Genomic DNA, 6,000 nt, shown 5'->3' on the forward strand with positions numbered 1-6,000 from the left:
GCTGTTTCGTACCAGATTTACATTCGTTGCTTTTTCAAATAGTGAACAGTTCGCTTTCGCTCGCAGTTCAATATTTAAAAAAACAACTCGTGTAAAGCAAGCCATGTAGTATTCTCTATGTATTTCACTAGAAATGTCCTACAGTCGAGGCAGCTAAATTGAAGACGCTTGTTTTGGAACCTCGATCTCTTCCAAAGCCTCGTGCAATCTATTACGTCAAAGCAAAGAAACGTCACTCTGAAAGTGTGGCGTGACGTGTTAGTTCTAAATAATCATCGAGGGTAATTAGCGAGCGCAATGTATTTTTTTTTTTCTATAATGACGTTTGTCTAGGTGACTTTGGCATCATAAGCAGTGGAAAAACAGGTCCCTGCCAGACTTGCTTCACATGACCTCATTTACATGATATACACACGTGTGATTTGAACGATTATTATCTCACGAGTGTCTCTCTCGCGTATGTAGGATAAATCCCTTTATCTGTTACAAGACACTTCAAGTTCCGTAATTGCAATGCCTTTCATCGCTTGATGTCGCACATACCAAAACTCAACACACTGGACTGCTTGCTGTGGTGAGTTGGAATGTGTTGATGCATTAAGTCATTTATCGGATTTAAATCCATGTTATATTCTCTGGTTTTCTTGTTTTGCGAGTCAAATATTTTGAACTTCTTGTAATGTGCTTAATAAGGACCATCGACCTGTGCTAGGGTTTTTGATTTTTTTACCGCAAGCGAGAGGGGAATTTGGACACGGCATTTACTGTTCTATTGTTAAAATCTCTCATTTAGAAATGCAAGTATCTATCGCTGGCGTAAGATGGAGTACATGTACACTGAACTGTGTGTGTGTGTGTGTGTGTGTGTGTGTGTGTGTGTGTGTGCATGTGTGTGTGTGTGTGAGTGTGTGTGCGTGCGTGTGTGCGTGTGTGTGTATGTGTGTGTGTGTGTGTGCGCACGCGCGTGTGTGTGTGTGTGTGTGGGGGGGGTGTCGTGCGTGTGTGCGCGCGTGTGTGTGTGTGTGGTGTGTGGGTGTGTGTGTGTGTGTGTGTGTGTGTGTGTGTGTGTGTGTGTGTGTGTGAATAATTTAATTTGAAATGTTTCCCGGTAGTATTGTCCACATTAGGAACGCACAAAAGGTACACACCCACAATGTCTCAGGTAAAACAGTGAATGGACACAAAGAACCTTTCTTTCTCTTAGGAGTTAAAAGGCGTTCGTTCACGGTGCAGGCACAGTGGTTCAGTCATGAAGTATGCATGATGACGCTTTGAAGTGGTCAAATGACGTCACAGTAAAACAGGTCATTAACTGTGCGGTTCAGTTGAAGAACAAACAATAGAAAATCAATTGAACGAAAAACAGCCGTGTCCCATACGTCTGTCATTAAAAATGTAGAATACGCGCAGATGTTCTCTCTGCAAAAGAGTTCAGAAACAATTCCATTTGTTCCCCCCGCGGGTTAGGGGGAAGAATTTACCCGATGCTCCCCAGCATGTCGTAAGAGGCGACTAACGGATTCTGTTTCTCCTTTTACCCTAGTTAAGTGTTTCTTGTATAGAATATAGTCAATTTTTGTAAAGATTATAGTCAAGCAGTATGTAAGAAATGTTAAGTCCTTTGTACTGGAAACTTGCATTCTCCCAGTAAGGTACTACGTTGCAAGCCCCTGGAGCAAATTTTTGATTAGTGGATAAGGATAAGATAAGGATAAGATTTTATATAGTCCATGAGGGTAACCTCACAGAAGTGCTTTTGTGAACAAGAAACAATTGACAAGTGGCTCTATCCCATCTCCCCCCTTTCCCCGTCGCGATATAACCTTCGTGGTTGAAAACGACGTTAAACACCAAATAAAGAAAGAAAAGAAATTGCCTTTGTAAAGGTGGGTAATATGGACCGGTTGTCTCAGTTTCATTTGTCAACAACTTTTGTTGTTGAGTGTGCATGGTTTTATTCACCATGGTTAACCAAACAGTTAACAACCAACTAGGACAAAATAAAACGAGCTAGTAAACAGCATCAAGCAAACATTGGTCCATCTTTCCACGCAAACAAATAAAGCAAGGAACAGTACAAATCAATGAAACCTCCCAGGCTCTGAACACTCTTTATATTTAGCTTTGTACGTGTAATTGCGTAGAATCTTTGTGTCTTTCAACATCAATGTACGACTGCTGTGTTATTCCAAAAAATCTTACTCTAAAAGGCCATTACAGAACCGCCAAAATTCAGAACGGTCAAGAGGGTCGAGTTCCGTGCCACAAGTGCAACGCTTTTCAGAAGAACGCTTATCCACCCATATTCCAATGATCACCCGCTTATTAGAACAAAAGTGTCGTGATTGCCAAGTTGACCAAGTATGCACACAATGAAGACATTCATTCAGGTCGGTTGAACAAGTTTGAGTGCCCCTGCCCTTGATCTGAGTACTCTGAATCAAAGATGCTAGGTGCTGTAAGTACAGTTATGGGTGAGAAGTGGACTAAAGGTGTGGGGAGGGGCGCGGAAAAGACGCACTGACCCGCTAGGTTTCCCCCTTGGAGTGATATGTCTACAACTATCCACAACAAATAGACTGTTAGCGTTTCAAAATCCAGAATCAAAAAGCACAAAAAAGGCCTTGGAACTGTTCTTTTTTGACAAAACAAAGCATTCACGAATACGTCGACCTAATGGCCATACACATTATCATGTATTAAGCCGGATATGACGTCATCAAATAAATGTATCCAACAAATGAAAAAAACATCTGGGGATATCATACCCAGGAACTCTCATGTAAAATTTCATAAAGATCGGTCCAGTAGTTTACTCTGAATCGCTCTACACACACACAGAGACACACACAGAGACACACACACAGAGACACACACAGACACACAGACACACAGACACACAGACACACACACACACACACAGACAGACTGACACACATACACCACGACCCTCGTCTCGATTCCCCCTCTATGTTAAAACATTAATTAGTCAAAACTTGACTAAATGTAATAAGAAAAAGAATGGGATGCTAAGATTGTATATGTCTCATTTGCATTATAGAATGGGTCGGATGGGTTGCTAGTCGCGTTTCTCTTGGCGAGAGGGTTGCCATAAGTAGATTGCTGCTGCTGCACATGCGCATTATCGTAAAAGCAGAAGTAGGCCATTACGTGGTTAATTCATTGTTTTTTTCGTGTGTTTAATGAAAGATGACGCACTGTGCAGGGATGTACATATCAAGGAGAAAAGTTTAGGCTCATTTCAAACTAAGCTACACTCTCTCTCTCTGTCTCTCTCTGTCTCTTTCTCTTCCTCTCTCTCTCTCTCTCTCTCTCTCTCTCTCTCTCTCTCTCTCTGCCTCCTCTCTCTGTCTCTCCATCTTTCTCTTCCTCTCTCTCTCTGTCTCTCTGACTCTTTCTCTTCCTCTCTCTCTCTCTCTCTCTCTCTCTCTCTCTCTCTCTCTCTCTCTCTCTCTCTCTCTCTCTCTCTCTCTCTCTCTCTCTCTCTCTCTCTCTCTCTCTCTCTGTCTTTCTCTCTCTCTTTCTCTCTCTCTTTCTCTCTCTCTGTCTCTGCCTCGGTCTCTGTCTCTCTCTTTCTCTTCCTCTTCCTCTCTGTCTCTCTCTCTCTCTCTTTCTCTCTCTCTCTTTCTCTCTCTCTCATTCTCTCTCTCTCATTCTCTCTCTCTTTCTTTCTCTCTTCCTTCTCTCTCTCTCTCTCTCTCTCTCTCTCTCTCTCTCTCTCTCTCTCTCTCTCTCTCTCTCTCTCTCGCTCTTTCCCTCCCATGTCTTTCATTATTGCTATATTAATCCATTATGCACCCGACAGGCGGACCGAGTGACTTTCTTATTCTTGTGCAATGCTGGACTAGTGCCGTAAAATTACCGTCCTCATAGAGCAAGTGATGCTCTGATAAACATCACTTCCCAAGAGTCTTTTGTCCCCCGATAAAGTAGCATAGATTGTGGGCTAATTATAGTTTTTCCAGTCACAACACGATGACGCAGGAGTCTAAGCTTAGTGGATAATCCCGAGCCTTTAAAGAGCTCTCAGGCATGGCTGTTAGGTCCAAATAGATGAATAATGGATAAGTGCATGTAGATTATCTCGGGCGTTTATGTCAATGTCTGATTACTGTTAAAAGTATGCTGTTTGTAGCAAAAAGTGTTAATGTGCACATAGCCGCTTTTTTTTATGAACGGAAATGTTCGCCCAACTAACGAGTTAATGATAATGGAAAGCAAGAAAGGAAGAACAGAACGAAAAACAGGAAAGAACAAAATAAGTCAAGTAATTTATAAAGCGCGATTAAAGCATTCAGTCAATTTGTCGTACTTGAACAGACTGTCAGGCAGTGAAATCACTGAACGAATAAATCAATGAAAGAATGGGTGTACAGAAGATTAGAAAATGGGAGAGAGAGAGACAGAGACAGAGACAGACAGACAGACAGTCATACAGACAGACAGACAGACAGACAGTCAGTCAGACAGACAGACCGACAAACATACAGACTGACAAACAGACAGTCACACACACACACACACACACACACACACACACACACACACACACACACGCACATATACACATACACACGCACACACACACACACACATACACACACACACACACGCACGCTCGCACGCACACATATACACACAAACACACACACAAACACACTCACACAACCACTCACACACACAGACACACGCACACACACACACCCACACACACACGCACGCACGCACACATACACACGAACACACGCACGCACGCACGAACGCACGCACAAACACACACACACACCACACACACACACACACACACACACGCACACACACACACACACACAGGGACTCTCTCTCTATCACTCTAACCCTTACATTCCCCAAACCCTACCCCTTGACCCCCCCCCCCTTTACCCCCACCAACATCCCCTTAAAAAACAGAAGCCGGAATATAAGAAGGAAACAGCAGCATCTGACAAAACAACTAACCTTGTCTTCATGGCCTCGTCTCGGCGCACCGAACCAACGCGCACCCAAATAGACCCCCGCGGTTCAGTGATGTGTTTTCAATCCCACTTCTGACAGCTGCTTGCAGCATGCAGATCGCCACAGAAAGTCAAGCCTCACACACATTCACACTAGTTACACTGACTACCGCCTTCACTTTCTCATCGCATTGCTAGTTCTAATGTGACGACGACTACTACCGCCGACGCCAGTAGACTATCATCACCAGAGATGAGCCCAACACTAGCTGGGGTGTGCGCGGCGAGCCACAACACAAGTTAACAGCTTGAATGCGTGTCGCCCGGGCCGTATTATTGAAGCGAAGCTTAAACTAGAGCTTTGCTCTGACGGGAATTTTTTGTTATGTGTAAGTCAATCGAAGAGGTCCTTGTTTGTGTCCATGCATGGGTTTAGCTATGGCTTCTTGTTATTTCTGTTGATGTTTAATTAGTATGGTTTTATTCATAGTTAATATGTAAAGCGCGGAGAGCATAGTTTACTGTGGTTCGCGCTATATAAGCTCTCATTATCATTTTATTTTTATATAATTTTCGGAAATTTACTTACTTTGAACGCTTTGAAACGGAAATGTCTTTCAAGGCTGGACTATATAGTGTGACCATCAAGTAAAGTACGTGTTTTCCTCAAAAACGTCCTGCCCAGTCTGTAAACCACATGGCACCTGTCATGTTCTCAGTTTGATCTCGAATTGGCCTCACCGCAGTCAGTAAACATTTCCCTTTCTAGTTCTGATGACACAGCAATGACGTCTGGTACTGACTGAACGGAAGTGTCATTCAGAGTCAAGGCTAAAAAGTGTCATCATCATGTAAACATCGGTTTTTCCCCCAAGAGTGCCAAACCTGTAAGCATATGAAGCAAGGCATCTACCATTTATGATGGAAGTCTTATCTCGAATTCACATCAGCAAAGTGAATAAACTGTCGCGCTCTAGTTCTTCAGTGACACGGGAGGGATTGCCGG

General features: G+C 43.2%; 1 protein-coding gene across 2 annotated transcripts in view; it reads right to left on the reverse strand.

Moving 5' to 3' along the window:
- The window catches only part of LOC138969362 (glutamate receptor ionotropic, kainate 3-like), a 96,822-nt gene extending 91,351 nt beyond the window's left edge, over positions 1–5,471 (reverse strand). For both annotated transcript variants that reach the window (XM_070342136.1, XM_070342135.1), the window contains exon 1: positions 4,999–5,471. The gene's annotated coding sequence lies outside the window, so the exon portion shown is untranslated. The remainder of the gene's footprint in view (positions 1–4,998) is intronic.
- Positions 5,472–6,000: the final 529 nt, after the last annotated feature.

Source organism: Littorina saxatilis, linkage group LG6 (assembly GCF_037325665.1).
Source record: "Littorina saxatilis isolate snail1 linkage group LG6, US_GU_Lsax_2.0, whole genome shotgun sequence".
NCBI classification, from domain to species: domain Eukaryota; kingdom Metazoa; phylum Mollusca; class Gastropoda; order Littorinimorpha; family Littorinidae; genus Littorina; species Littorina saxatilis.